Below are 16,384 nucleotides of genomic sequence, written 5' to 3' on the forward strand. Positions count from 1 at the left end.
GCTGCAGGCCTTTTCTAGGGGGCTGGTGGTGTTTGGTGCTGCTCTGTGGAAGTGTAGCCCCTCCAAAGGGCAAGCAGGCCTGTGCAGGGAGAGCCCCTGCGGTGGTAGGCTTCAGGCAATTGTTGAGGCCAGCCCTCCTGGATGGCAGGCAGCCCCAGGTTCGGCGAGAGCGTAGGGGGTGGCGGGGGTGGGGGGAGGGAATGCACTGGGAAGCACAGCTTTCTGCTAGCTAGCGGGCCTGTAAGCTTGCTGTGGCGTGGGGGGTATTCTATGGGGACCCACCCCTTCTTCTCTCCCCTCCCCAGCACGGGCGCAGACCAGGCTCTTCTCCCAGGTTCCCTCTGAGGCGGCTTTCCACTTCCCCGCCCCTAGAGTATTGCTCCCTTCCTCTGCGACAGCTTTGTTTTCTAGTCTCTCAGGCAGTCTCTGCCCCGTCAAATGGTTTAGAGACCTCCCAAGCAGTTTCCGCTCTTCCCCGCCCCCCTAGCCCGGGGACTAATCTCTGGAGCCGAGGTCTCGGTGCCCAGCCCCCACCCAGGCGGCGCCCCCCGGCCCTTTCTTGGGGACTAACCTTCGGAGGCGAGGTCTCGGTGCCCAGCCCCAACCCAGGCGTCCCCCGGCCCCCTCTCGGGGACCAACCTTCAGAGCTGAGGTCTCGGTGCCCAGCCCCCACCCAGGCGTCCCCCGGCCCTTTCCCGGGGACTAACCTCTGGAGCCGAGGATTCGGTGCCCAGCCCCCACCCAGGCGTCTCAATTTTTGGTGACTGTGCCCGTAGTTCAGATGGTCCGTTGGGTTCTTGATCGTTTTTCCGTACTCCGACTTACTGCTACACTCTTCTCTGCATCTGGAGATTCCTCCGGTTCGTTTGATCTTTCCCCCGGTAGGAGACTTTCCAGGGTGCGGGATCCCTTTCTCCTCCGCAGTTCCCTTTCGGGAGCGCCCGTCCCGCTCGGATTCACCTTCTCTCACTCTCCTCTTTTCTCCCGTTCTGCCCAATAATGTCACGAACTTCTTGCCGTTATTGGAGTTTAGGTTCCTCTGCCAGCGATTGGTTGTTGTTCTGTGCGAGTCATTTCTTCTGTAGATGTGCTTTTTTTGTTGTGTTTGTGGGAGAGGGCGAGCGTGTCCCCCTACTCCTCCGCCATCTTGTCCTCCTCCCAGGGATAATTTTTCGATTGGGGTGAGGAGGGTTAAGGATCTTGGGTTGTCCCTGGGAACGTCTGTGTGCCACAGGGGCAGCCAAAACTTACAAAATAAAAAACAAGCAAACAAAAAAAAGAAAAAGCAAAATGCCCCAAACGCCAAAAATCTAGGATTAATGCCAAGTGCAGGCACACTTAAAGTGAGCCATTTACTCATGCTTTTCAATCCATTAAAACATGAAAGAGCAGGAGTTCGTGTGGCTCGGCTCTAAGGACACGGATTAGGATCCATGGGGACGCGGGGATGAGACATGGCATGGCTTACTGGGCTAAGGTTCTGGCATTGCCGTCAGCTGTGGTGTAGGTATGAGACATGCCTCAGATCCTGTATTGCTGTGGCTGTGCCATAGGCCAGCAGGTGCAGCTTGGACTCGACCCCTGGCCTGGAACAGCCCACAGGCCCCAATGCAGCCGACTCAAAATGGAAAAGAAAAGAATGCAATAGAATTTGCAGAAAGGAAAGATGTACAGACCATCACCAAATCGTATTTTAGGGAGATCCCATTATGGCTCAGAAGATGAAGAATCTGACTGCTATCCATGAGTACGTGGGTTTGATCCCTGGCCTTGTGCAGTGGGTTAAGGAATCCAGCATTGCCTTGAGCTGTGGTGTGGGCTACGGATGTGGCTTGGATCTGGCATTGCTGTGGCTGTAGTGTAGAACAGCAATGCCAGCTCTGATTCGACCCTGAGTCGGGGAACTTCCCTATGCTGCAGGTGGGGCCCTCCAATGCCAATCAGAGACTCCATCTATCCAGGCATCCCTCCATCCAACAAGGAAACAGTGGATTAAAGGATGGCACATTCACTGCATCACAGAAATGGCCGCCATGCCCAGGGTGGGTGAAGGAGCTTCCCAATTTCAGGGGCTGGATTGGTGCTGCTTGTGTGAGACAGAGACAGTGGCTGGACACTCTTTGTCTATGACAGACACCAAGGGGAAGCTGACCCTCTGATACCAGGGAAAGGCTCATCTCCAAACCCCTCAAGGGGGAGTCAAAGCATTGGCTGAAGAAACCCATTTGACTTAGGAGGTGGGGCCCCTGGCCTGGGTTCTGCCTTTCCAATGCCATGTGTCTCCAAGACCAAGGCACCGAGTCTCCTGTGTCCCAGTCACAGACAGCATACCTTCAGTGTCCAGCCATTCCAACGGCCAGGCCATCGTGCCTTATTGGAAGGGCCTGTTTGGGTGGTGGGGACGCAGCAGTGTGTTCCAGAGGGGATTCGGGCCCTCTGGCTCACAGGTGACCTCTTGCCAGACAGGCCAATTGACGCATCTGTAACCAGGGCGATTTGCCATGCACTGCCTTCCTTCCTCAGATGGCAGGGATGCAAAGGGCTTGAAAGGGGGCCCAGAGCACAGAGCCATCACCTACGGTCTCCTGACCACCTCTGCCTGGGGGGGAGGAGCTTCCTGTTGTCACAGAAGCTAGTGCTAGCATACCAGTCGTTGGAGGAGTTCTGGATCCCCAACATTTTGCTACTCAGCAGCATGCAGGAGAGAGCAAGGATGGTCCTTGGAAGGAGCTAAGAGTCTTGGGTGAGGGGAAACTTGCTTATTTTCAAGAGGTGCTTCTTAGTCAGTCGGGGTAAGGATGCCCTTCTCTTCACGAAGTGCTTTGGAAGAGGTTTGACAAAGAAAGACTGGCAACCACACGGGTTGGGAGGAAGCAACAGGGAGGGATGAAAATGTTGCTTGTTGAAGACGAGAAAGGGCAGTTCTGACTTGCTCAAGACCACCTACCTGCAGCTGGGAGGTGGGCCTTCTTCCTTGGGACATCACGGTCCCTGCCAACAGCCAGGGACTGTGGCTGACACAGCTGGGGAGTGCCTCCTGGTGCCTCTGTCATCGGCCTTCAGAGACTGGTGGCTGCACCCACAGCTCAGACCTGCCCTGGCCAGTAGGAGAGAGGCTGGAGCTTTGCCCACTGGGAGTGCTGATCCCCCAGCCAGGGACTGTACCCGGCTCCTGCATGTCAGCCTTCTGGTGGTAGCCAATGCCCACATGGGACCACGGCTTCTCTTCATGCCATAGAAAGCAGCAGAGCGCTGCATCTGGGCCCCTTCCTGGACCCTGGCTCTCTCTCTACTTGTAAGCTGATCCAGACAACAATGGGCAGGGGTGGCTGTGAACTGGCCCTGTCAGACACATCTTCGGAAGCCTGGCATTTCCATGTTCAGGTAATCCCCTTATGGTTACAGTGTAAGGGAAATAGGCAGAGCACTCCTCTGTCACAGTCATATTGGAGCCGTTCCTGCCTGGGATGTTTGGAGAACCTCTATGATAAGGAAACAAAGAGCTACTGCATTTCACTCCACTGGGTTCAAAGCATATGCTGTCCATTGCAGAACAACGAGAATGAGAAGAAAGGAAGCCTCCAGATATGTGGACATGGAGATGCACCCTTCGAACGACTCCATGCTCAAAGAGGCCTCTCCAGGAGAACTGGGAAAATATATAGAACGGTAGGCAAGGAACTTACAGTACCTAACAGGTAGTAGGATTCAGACAAACTGGTGTTAAGAGGGAAGCAATTGGCACGAAATGCTTACAGAATACAAAAGATGCCAGGTTGCCCATCAACAACCTACGTTTTCACACAAGGCATCAAGAAAATACAAATCACAAAATACAAAAAACACAGGAACAAAGAAGCTCACGACAATACCCTATGTTCAGAGGGACTCTAGCCAAGGAACACTAGCTTGGCTTACTATGCACAACCATCAACTTTAGAGGCTGCATGAAGACATTACTGAGGAAAACCTACATGGTCACCATGGCGCTTGCAGAACATGTCCCAGGCCCATTCATGTAAGAAACGCTCAGAAGTCTAGAAGAGAAGGACACTCCTTGAACCCCGTAAAGAACATCTCGACAAAAAGCTACACCAAGCCTCCTGCGTGATGGTGAAAGAATGAACGTCTTCCTCCTCCATCCAAAACAGGTCAGAAAGTTCTTTCTCATTTCTCCTTTTCTACTTAGTACTGTAGCTACGAGCCAGGGCAGCATGGCAGGAAAAACAAAGAAAGACCTACAGATGAGACAGGCACAAACATAATTCTCCATGCTCATGGATAGCATGGCTACCTCCACGGGAAGGCCCACCGAATCTCCAAGACACACGGAAGAGATGGAGGTCACTTTATCAAAGCCTCAGTATACAAGGTCGACACAAACACCTTCATCATGTGTGTAAATCCCACAAAAGAACATGGCACCAAAACGAAAAACACCATGCAATACACAAGATTTGCCAAAACCTTGAAGCATTTGGTTCCATCGGTCATTCTATGGCTGCACCCACGGCATACGGAAGGTCCCAGGCAAGGGGGTCAACCTGGAGCTACAGCTACCAGCCTACAGCAAAGCCCAACCAACACCAGGTCCAAGCCACACTGCTGCTGGTGGCACCATGGGACCCTCATCCCACTGAGCCAGGTTAGGGATTGAACCCACATCCTCCTGGACACTCTTTCAGGTTCATCACAAACTGAGCCACAATGGGAAATCCAGGGATACATATTTGGGATAGAGCATCTGTATGATAAAGCGAAACAAGGCCTACAACAATGCGGACACCTATTATACTCATGGATGGGAAGACTCAACACAGAATACGGCCAAATTCCAAAAGAAGGTTTTTTTTTTTTATTTTTTTTTTTGGCCCACATGGATGAAATTCTTCTAAAATGGATAAAGAAAAGATAAAGGAGCCAGAACATCAAACATAATTTCGAGAAAGCACACTAAAGTGGGAGGTTATTCGGCTTATGAGAACGATCTATGGAAGGCAGCTTGGCATTGCTGGAGGGAAAGAGGCAGACAGAGTTCAGTGTACAGAGAGAGAATGCAGAAATAGATCCATAGCAATACACCAACCTGGGATGTTCTAATACGGAAGCTAAAGGGCAGTTGAATGGAATAGGGATAGGGTTTTTATCCGATACGAAAATGAACTCATCATGGAACATTCAGTGCAAATGTAAATTGTGTATAAATACAAACGATGCAACGTTTACCACACCTAAGAAAAAACAATTGGAGCAAACCTCTGGGTCCTTGGGCTTGGCAACGGGGTCTTCCACATGACAAGAAAAACATTATCCCAAAACGGAAGGAAAGAACAGAAAGTTGGACTTCATCAAAAGGGGAGAAAGGCCCTTCAAAACATACATGCACCCCAATGTCCACTGAAGCACCATTTCCAATAGCCAAGACAAGGGAGCAAGCTAAATGTCCATCGGCCGAGGCATGGATAAAGAGGATGAGGTTCATATGTACGGGGGGACATCACACAATCATACAAGAGAATGGAATCATGAATGCTGCAGCAGCAAGGATGGACCTGGAAATTATCATACTAAGTGAAGGTAGACAGGGAAAGACAAACATCGTATGATACCACTTCTAAGTGGAACCAAAAGAGAGGACACAAATGAACGTGTGCACGGAACAGAAACAGACTCCCAGCCTTGGAAAACCGGATGGGTCCCAAAGGAGCCAAGTCCGGGGCAGGAAGGACTGGGGGTTTGGGACTGGCTTCTGCACACGGAGTACATGGAATGACCGGCCAACAGGAACCTGTGGAAGATCCCAGGGAACTCGAGCCAACAGTTAGCGATAGTCGATATGGGCATAGAATCTGAGGGAGAAGGGGTGTGTGTGTATGTATGACCAACTCACTTTGCGACACAGCAGGAAATAGCACAACATGCTACCTCACTGTCCTTTCAATCAAACGGAAGATAACTACATCAATACCACTGGAATAGGCAACAACAACATCAGCAACAATGAAAAGATAAGCGTTCTCCCCCATGACAGCCAAAACCCTACCCCAGACAGAAAACGGACCTCATCAAATGGAAACATTTTCCTAGGTGAAAAGAAGCTACAGGTTTGGAGAAACTACCTGCCAACCACACATCTGACCCAAATCTGGTGTCTCGAGGGAATAAGGCACTGCCAAGACACGACCATAACAGCGGGACCTATTCCACCAGAAAATGGGCAAATGTTAGGAAGAGATGGGTCACCCACCACAGCACTGTGAGTCCTGAAGGCTGGGTCCACTGTGAGGCTTCCCGGGATCCTGCTGGCTACATGAGAACACTGGGTCAGGCAGAAGGCAGGAAGGATTGCAACAACGCTGCTTCCAGGAACTCCCTCGGGTTGGCCTGAGCCAGCTAAGCCAATAAGGAGACATCAGGCTCCAAGTGCCGGAGGTGTGGACCCCTTGGGCCAGGCTGGCTGGGGCCCTTGGACCGAAGGCAGGTGTTCATGTGGGGGTGGGTCCAGAAAGGTGGGCAGTGAGATGTTCCCCTTCAGTCTATGGAGAGCGGGGCCATGGGCGTGCTGAAAGAGGGTGCTGGGAATCCAATGTAGGAGCAGAGTGCTGTGAGGCCTGGACCTCATCTCACACTCTGTGGCTGGAGCTCCTCTCTCAGCTTCCCTCTCAGTTGCCTAGACTCCGTTCCTTCAAGAGCCTTATATGCCACGGGCTGGAACCCCCTGCCTCATGGCCTTGGGTCATGGGCTCTGATCCGGCTCGAGTGCCCTGCACTCTGGAAACGTCCCTCCCTCACTTTGGGGAGTCGATCCTCCTTCATCCCAACCCCAGAACTGATATTCTTTACTTTCCAAAAGACCCTTCATCCCTGGCACTGGAGACACCTGCCAAAAGGGGCTACAACTCTATTACCCGAAGTTCATATGTGGAAGGCTTCTCCCCCAGGACCTCAGAACATGACCTTATTGGAGCAGTCTTTTCTTTTTCCTTCCATTGCCTACGTTTGTTTGTTTGGATGGGGCTGCTGGGGCGGCATATGGAAGTTCCCAGGCTTGGCATCCGAACGATCCATCGATCGATCGGAGCTTTGGCAGCTGGCCTACACCACAGCCACCGCAATGCCACATCCAAGCCGGGTCTGAGACCTACACCACAGCTCATGGCCACATTGGATCCTTCCCTTCCTGAGCGAGGCCAGGGATCGAACCTGAACACTCCTGGTTCCTTCTCGGGTTCAGTTCCAGGGCAACACCACCGCAAGCCCTGCAGCAGAGTTTGTACAGAAAGAGCTGAAATCAGGTCACTAAGGTGGCCCCTAATACAATATGATGGGTGCCCCTATAGAAAGGGCAAATTTAGACCCTGAGTCCCACAGAGCGAGCTGATGGGAGGGCGCAGGCCGGAGATGGGCATCTGGAATCCAAGGAGAGAGGCCTCAGGGCCGACCCAGCTTGTATATACCGGGATCTCAGAAGGCTGGGCTCCGAAACGGTGAGTTGATACATTCTTGTTATTTAAGCCCCATTGCCCATGGGATTGGTGATGGCAGCTGGAGCTGACCGATTCCCTCTGAAGGCCTGGGCACTCCCAGGGCAGGAAGGAGTCTCAAGGGAAGACCCCCTCTCTGTCCCCAGCTGGGCTCCACCAGCATCCCCACTCCTACCTTCCTCCTGGGACACTCTCCCTCTCATGTCCTCTCCCCTTGTCCAGGGAGTCAGATGGAGGACCCCAACAGAAGAAGGAAGGATGGATGACAGGAGGGGCCGTAGGGCCCCAAGGCAGCAGCGGGAGGAGACTTTCCTTTGGTTATTGGAGATTGCAGGCTTGGTTTGTGGGGTGGCCACTATTGCACAGGAAGGCCAAGATGGGGCCCTGGAAAGCTGATGGAGCTGGTGGGGGAGGGGTGGCTCTTTGCCAAATGGAGACTGGAGTCTGAGGCAGAGACAGGAGCACAGGAGCTCGGGGGGTCTGCACCAGGCCTGCTGCAGGACCTCGAGCATGAACAGCAGCAGGGGCCAGTCTCTGGGGGCACAAAGCCTGTGCCAGGCCCAGGAGAGCCAGCAGCCTACAGAGACTGCGATGGCACCTGGGTGTGAAGAGGAGGGACTGTGGGCTCAGGGAGAGGCATGTGCTTCTGGATCTCATCGGTCCCATGGGAGAAGCAGGTGATATTGGTGAAGATGCTGGGGTAGGGGGCGTGTCAGCCGTCTAAGCCCCAGCGGGCCATCCCCACGAGACACCCTGAAAATGGGAGGTCACAGATTAGGGCACCCCCCTGGGACCACCCTCCGGAGGACAGGGGACTTAGGCTGCAAGCAACAGAGCTAGGTCAGAGCTGAGTCTCTGCCATGCACGGTCACTCAGTTGTACTTCTGGGAAGTTCCAAACCCTGGCATCCCATGGCTGATGAGCCTGTGGAAGCCATGCAGGCAGGCATGGGCGTCCTGATGGAGGAAGTTCCTGACTGTCCCTCAGGACAATCGCAGGTTTCAATCTATCAGCAGACGGGCCTCTGTGCCTGGAGAACCCCTGGAGGTCCAGGAGAAGTCACTGTCCAAGGCCGAGAAGGAACATATGTACCAACAGGGCCCAAGAGAGCTGGTGTGGGAGTGGAGCCTGGCCAGCTCAAGCCCCTGCAGACCTCAGCTCTGGCAAGGCCCTGGGCTGCACCAGCACACCCCTAACCGGGACCCTCTTCCTTTCTCATTCCTTTAGACATCTGGTGTTCTCTCAAGGTCTTGGTTGAGGCTTTTCAGAAGATGCCCATACCCAGGCCTGGTGGAGGCAGCCGGTCTTGCTCAGGGGGTCAGTGGGGCTTAGAAACAGAGTGGCTGGGACTTCCTAGAGTTAGTGCGCTCAGGGCTGGGCCATCTGGTGGGAAATCTCCTCATGTCATCAGCCAAAGGGAGGGTCTGGTCCTTGTGGCTGGGGGAGAGGGGCAGGGGCCATTGCCATTCTCCAGGGACCACAACAGGGAGTCCTGCAATCGAGGTTTTAAAGCAACAACTACAGGAGAGTGATAGCAAGATACGGGAAGGACAGAGAGCCCCAAACAAGTTGAACCCAAACAGGCACGCTGCAAGACCTATTCTGATCAATATGGCCAAAGGTAAACAGAAAGGGAGGAGGCTAAAGGCAGCAAGAGAAAAGCAAGGCATTCATGATGAGGGAACCCCAATAAGGTTATCAGCAGTTTGCTCTACAGAAACACTCCAGGCCAGAAGGGGGTGGCGAGACGCATTGAAAACACTGAAAGAAAGAACAAATAATCTGCCTCCTCCAAATACCCTATCCAGCAAGACTATCATTTCAAATCGAAGGGGAAATCAAGAATTTCTCCAACAAACCAACCCTGAAAGAGTACTGCAATACAAAACCCATTCTGAAAGAAATACTCTAAGGCTTCTCCAATTCAAAAAAAGAAAAAAGAAAAAAGCCATTGGAAAGCAGTGACTTAGAGAAGCCAGCATACACATCTAACCATGAAGATGTCAAAAACATAAAATGAAATAAACTACATCAAATCATACAATGAGGGTGAGGAATGGAAGAAAATGTAGAACCTTTTTCTTGTTTCAATGACGCGTTTGGTCCTATGTAACAGTCAGGCTAAAGTGAGCAGACAATCGAAGGGGTTAACATAATAACATAACAGGGCAACCACAAACCAAAAGCCAACACTACATTCAAAAATCGGAAAAGGAAAGGACTCCAGCAGAGAATCAACGGAACCCATCCACCCAAAGGAAAAGAAAGAAGAAAAGAGAAACATAGACTCAACGGGAAAACAAGGCTTCAAATGGCAATCAAGAAACATCTATCAATGACCACCTGAATTGTTCCGGGACCGAATGCTCCCATCAAAAGGCACAGAGTGCCAGTGGGTACCAAAGCAAAAACCTTCAATCTGCTGCCTAGACAAGCTCACCCGAGGGCAAAGGACACGTATAGATTGAAAGGGAGGGGGTGCGAAAAGATATTTCATGCCAATGGACAAGACAGGAGATCAGGAGTAGCGCTGCTCATATCCAACAAAATCACCTTTAAAACGAAGGCCATCGAGAAAGGCAAAGAAGGACACTAGTTCACGGTTAAGGGATCCATTCAAGAAGAGGATACCACACACTTATATCTGGAATCAAATATACGGCACAAATGAACCTTTCCACAGAAAAGCAACTCATGGACTTGCAGAATAGACTTTTGGTGGCCAAGGGGGAGGGGAGGGGGAGGGAGTGGGGTGGATGGGGAGCTTGGGGTTAATGCCTGCCCACTATTGCCTTGGGAATGGATTAGCAATGAGATCCTGCTGTGTAGCGCTGGGTACAATGTCTAGTCACGTTTGACGGAGCATGATAATGTGAGAACATAGAATGCCTACATGTATGTGTAACTGGGTCACCACGTTGTACAGTAGAAAACAAGATTGTATCGGGGAAATAACAATTAAGAGCCAAAGAGGACGCGGTATATACACACAATGGAATACTCCTGCGCCATAAAACAGAGCACCCTAATGCCATCTGCAGCAACATGGATGGAACGAGACCCTCTCATCCTGAGTGAAGGAAGTCCGAAAGAGAAGGACGACTACCATACGACATCACTCATATGAGGAGTCTCATATACAGCCCAAAGGAACCTTTCCACCTAAAGGAACTCATGGACTTGGAGAATAGACTTGTGCCTGCCTAGAGCGAGGGGAGGGAGTCGGATGGATGGGGAGCTTGGGGTTATTGGATGCAAACGACTGCTTTTGGAAGGGATTAGCAAGGAGATCCTGCTGTGTAGCACTGAGAACGAGGTCGACTCACTTATTATGGAGCATGATAATGGCACAAAGACGAATTATACACGTATGGGGAACTGGGTCACAATGCTGGACAGTGGAAAAAATTGTCTCGGGGAAAGAACAATCAAAAAACACCCAACAAACACCCCACTAGAGGCAGTCATCAAACCACAAGAGCAGAGAACAAGGGAGGACGGGAAAAGACCAACAAAACCCAATCTGACACAGCTAATAACATGGCCATAAGAACATACAGATCAAGAAGCACCTTCAATGGAAATGCACAAAATGCCCCAACCGAAAGACATCCACTGGCTGCATGCATACAAAAAGAAGACGCATCTCCTTCTCTCTGTGTCTACATGGAGAGCTCCGTTTCGTTCTCCATCTCGATCTCCATCTAGATCTCCATCCAGATAGGTAGAGGGATAGACAAATAGGTAGACCTGCTGTCTTCAAGAGACCCCCTTCAGTTTGAGGGACATATACAAATTGAAAGTGACAGGATGCAAGAAAATATTCCTCGTGCGTGGGAATTAAAAGAGAGACGGAGTAGAAACACCCCCATCACACAAAAGAGACCTTCAAATAAAGCATATTAATAAGACACAAAGAAGGTCATTACGTAACGGTCAAGGATCAATCCAAGGAGAGGAGATGGGAATTGGAAACATATATGCACCCAATACAGGATCCCCGCAATGTAGAAGGCAACTGCTACAACCGTAAACGGAGAAATGGACACTAACACAGTCAGAGCAGGGGGCCTTCACACCCGACTCCCATCAACGCACGGGTCCTCGAGACATAAAATCAACAAGGGAACCCAGGCCTTCAATAATGCATTGGACCCCAGGGCACTTCCTCCATATGTACAGCGCTTTCCATCCCAATGAAGCAGGATACACACTCCTCTCAAGGGCACACCGGACATTCCCTAGGACAGATCACATGCTGCGTCACCAAGCAAGCCACTGTACATGGAAGGAAATTGAAATCCTATCCCAAAGCTTGTAGGAACCCAACGCTATGAGGCTCGAAATCAACCACCAAGAAAACAATGGCAACAAACACCAACGCACGGAAACTCGACAACATGCTACTCAACAACCAAGGGAGTGCTGGAGAAACCAAAGAGGAAATTTGAAGATCCCAAGAAGCAAGTGACACCAAAGACATAAGAATCCAAAGCCTATGGGATGCACCAAAGGCAGATCGAAGAGGGACCTTTCCAGCAATACAAGCCTACCTCAGCCAACAAGGAAAACCACCAACAAACAACCTGGCCTTACGCCCAAAGCAACCAGAGAAAGACAAACACAAGGAAAGACATCCTAATGATCAGAGCAGAAAGGAAAGAGCAGCGAAGAAAACCATCGGAAAGATCAATGCAGCTACAACGGCTTCTTTGAATACATCCACCATATGGATAAACCCTTAGCCAGACTCATCAGGGAAAAAAGAGTGGACTCAAATCAATAACCATCAAAATGCACGCCAGCTTCCAATGGACATCCCAGAATACAGAGGATCAGAAGAGACTACTAAAAGCAACTCTATGCCAAGAAAACAGACTTCCTAGACGAAATGGACACCTTCCTAGAAAGTACAATCTGCCAAGACTAAACTCCGATGACCTAGAAAAGATGACTGGGCTGATGCCAAGAACTGAAAATGACGTTGCGAGGAAAAAACTTCCAGCAGGCATTCCCGTCGTGGCTACATTGGAATGAACCTGACCCGTATAGGAGAGAAGGCAGGTGCAATCCCTGGATCCAGGATTGCCTTCAGATATGGAGCAGGTCACAGATGCAGCTCGGAACTGGCCTTGCTGTGGCTGTGGCTGGCAGCTGCAGCTGCAGCGCCAATTCCACCATAGCCAGGGCATTTCCAAATGCCATGGGTCTGCCCTGAAAAGACAAGAAACGGCCACCCCCCACTCCACCCACTTCCCCACAAACAAAACTATACCACCTGAGGTCTTCACATGCACATACCCAACAGGGGCCTGAACACAAACACCGACCAGTGGTACACAATGACTACCTCGTATACAGGCTCACTACCACCAGCTCCTAACAGTCGCCTCACGCACAGCCCATAGGCAAGGCCACAGCCCTACAGGACTTCTAGGCCAGGATTCCAGAACACACACACATCGCCTATGAGATTTCTTTGTTTCCAAACACACACACCTACCTCTGACATCCCTCCAAATACATACTACAGAAGCCCCAGGACCTCAAATACACACACAGCCACAATCCGCCTACACGTACTAATACACATGTACACGTCTCAAACACCTATGGACACACACAGACAAATATTCCCAACCCTTGAACATACAGATGCCCCAAACACTACACATGGTGCCACCTCTGCAGAAGACAACCGCCCTGCCAGGACACTGCACCTGTGTGGGGGTCAACTGCATATGTATTTCAGCCCTCACCCTCAATGTGGACACACCATCTCTTCGTACCTAGGACCTGTAGAAACACCTCGGCATTCTGCCAAGAAGCAACGTGGCACGCTCCCAACACCTCCATACCATAGGAACACAACCTGGTCATTCATGCACCTGGTGATAGACACACAAACGAGTAGACACAGGAACGACACATGGACCTATCACCAGCAAACCACATAGGAAATGACTTCCACATATCCAATGATCCTAGGACCCAGCTCATCCATCTGCAAACTCGTAACACATAACCACAGCACATATTTCTCACACCAAGAAATGCACGTCTCCCACGACCCTGTAGAAACACAGAACCTCATCTCTTCAGCAGACACACACTTCCCCACGTCCCCACAATATAAGCCTATCATGTCCCTCCTGAAAACTACAAGGGCATAGCCCCAGCGAATATGCCTCCAAATGCCCATGCCCCTGGAATACACACTCAAACGCATTCTACACACAACTCTCCAAAAGACCCAAGCAGACCCGCAATTACTCAGTACACGACACAATTACAAACCTAGCACCCTACGTGCTTTCTTCCAAACACGCATATAACACACTCTCGGCATATCCATAAACCCACACTCCCCAAGGCTCCATCCAAGGGCCTGCACTCTTCGAGCGTGCAGAATCCAGAAGCATACCAATACGGCACGCCGACCTATTTAGCATTCACCAGTCCCAGAAGATAGGCCGACTCACCCTCTACACATCAAAAGACACATGCACGGCTCTGGAACATGTGCTACACACAAAAAAGCAAAGAGCCATATGACAGGCCATGAACACACAAATATTCATCCTAAAGGGAAGGGCAGAGGAGGATCCTTAAAGAGCAGAAACCGCCCATGGGGGATGGGTTAAAGACAAGCTTTAAAGGGGTCTTCGAAATGGTCTAAAGCTGATGATCACTCAAGAAAAGGAACCCAGCCATGACTTACCCGACTTGAAGGAAGACCAGATGCATCGAAGTGCCAGACACGCTCAAGACCCAACCCCCAAGAGTTCAAGCACAAGACAACAGATGTGGAGATCGAGTCCTGCTGCATGAGGTCAAGAGAGAAGAGTTCTGGACAAAGAGCATTTCTGCACCTCACCCAGACAGAAACACAGGGGAGAGGGGACACGCCTAGGTAAAAGAGGACAGGAGATGGAAACCTGAGATGAATTACCCCAGTTGATATACGACCAAACTCCTGGCAATACACACCGATTTGAACAAGCACTGTGACAGCCCAGGGCACACCATCCATATAGGGCACAAGGAGGAGCTGGAGATGGAAGCCTTGATATCCACCCTCCAATGAGGAAGAAGGCAGTCTTCTCCCCTCCCCACTGGGCCTTGCATTCTAGAAATGTAGCTCTCTTGGTTCTTGGGGCTGCTCTGCTCCCTGGACAGCTTACGCATATCTCCCCCCAGGGTCTTATGCTCCGAAACTCACACTTTACCTGGGGCTTTGCTTCATGCCAAATTCTTCCTGCCACGAAGCAGAAGAACCAGAGCTTCATCAAATCCTGACACCTGGTGAGGGGTCTGACAGTGCAAAGACAGTGGGTTTGAGCAGGTCGAGGCGTTCGTTTGTGGCATGGAAGGCTAAGGATTCTGAGTGTTCACTGCAGTGGTCCCGATTGCTGCTGTGGCATTCCGTGCGTGGACGGGGAAACTCCATATGGGGCAGATGCCACCAAAAAGAAGAAGTCTGTGCGCTCGAATCCTCTCTGAACCTGGGATCCTGGCTTGAGGTGCCAAGCTGAGGGCAAGGTAGATTCCAGTCCCACTCTCAATTTTGGCTGGGGTCAAGTCCCAACCACGAAGTTTCACTACAGGCCCCAAAGGTACAAATACACAGATCGGCCCCTGGACTTCCCTAACATTGCCCTGAGGCCTAGGCAGATAATCCTACCAAGTCCACCAGGAGACACACAATCCCCAACTTCATGGCGGAAAACATCCATGAAAAATAGGCCCCTGAACACCAACTTACAAACACCTAAACGCCAGCTCCAGGACTATGCATCGGTTACATCTCAGCACCCTCCAAAGACAAACGCTCCCCCAAACACAGGCATGATCTCCCCTTACACACATATCCATAGACAAAACTCAACCAACCCTCACATTTGACGCATTACCAGATTCCCGACCACCAGGTAGACTTGTACCAATCTCCCATAGGCTTGAAAATCCATCACGATTTGCATCCGACTCCAACTAGGTGGTCAGCACTACATTCAGCAAGGCTGCCCCCAACAGAGACCCAAGCATGCTATTTGAACAGAAGTGCTGACCGACATTGGTATGTGAAAAAGGAAGACACCAGTGAAACTAGCAGCCTGGATGGTACATCTTCACTCCTTTTCCCGTGCCCTGAGCTACTTCTTGTGAACCCCATGAGGGTTTTCAAATTGGAAATTCTTCCTTCGATCTTTCCTACGCTTTGGAACGGCGGGCACACTGGAATGCCACCCATTTTAATCACTCACACACTTTAGTCCCCTGCCTCCATAGGCCCCACAGTCCCTCAAGTCTCCCAGCAGCCTGATCCACAGTGCTGCTAAAAGCTGTGGTGGAAACACTGCTCCGGACCTGAGCTCCATGCGGGCATGAACCCACATGGAGGAGGGCACAAGGAGTCTGCAGCGTGCACAAGAGCACAGAGCGGTCACACCCAATGGCTGAAGAGTCCCCATATTCCTTAGCAGGGCTGTCATGGAATGAACGCTAAAGGCCACCATGACGGGTCCCACCCTCAGGCAGGCCACCCCTTGGGAAACCACCCTCTTTGCTCCCACGTGCGCTACTGACTACCCAAGCGGACCCTCCTCAACAGACACTAGGAGCGGTTGGAGGATGGTAGTCTCTGTGCACAACAGCTCAGTCAGCAGGGGACAGGTGGGAAGAGGAGGGAGGGAAGGAAGCATCAGAAGAGCTGGCCCAGGAACTCCCTACAAGACAGGAATGTCATGGAGGATTTGCATTCGCTGCAAAGCTCTCTGGGGTTGTCTTCCTGTCTTCTCCCTGGGAGCTTCTGTGGCCATCTCTTCTTAAACCCTATCTCTTGGGAGATGAGCCCCCACGGTCATACTGCATCGGTGAAACCCATGCATTTAGATAGGATC

The 16,384-nt window shown here is 51.2% G+C and overlaps 1 protein-coding gene across 1 annotated transcript in view; it reads right to left on the minus strand.

Annotated features, from left to right (window-relative positions):
• The window catches only part of LOC146396394 (uncharacterized), a 291,217-nt gene that overhangs the window by 86,688 nt on the left and 188,145 nt on the right, over positions 1-16,384 (minus strand). The gene's annotated exons all lie outside the window — the stretch shown is intronic.

The sequence above is a fragment of the Sus scrofa genome, chromosome 14 (assembly GCF_054392235.1).
Source record: "Sus scrofa isolate SSC_HxYL_T2T_F1_AM1 chromosome 14, Sscrofa_HxYL_maternal_Yorkshire_Landrace_v2.0, whole genome shotgun sequence".
NCBI lineage: Eukaryota > Metazoa > Chordata > Mammalia > Artiodactyla > Suidae > Sus > Sus scrofa.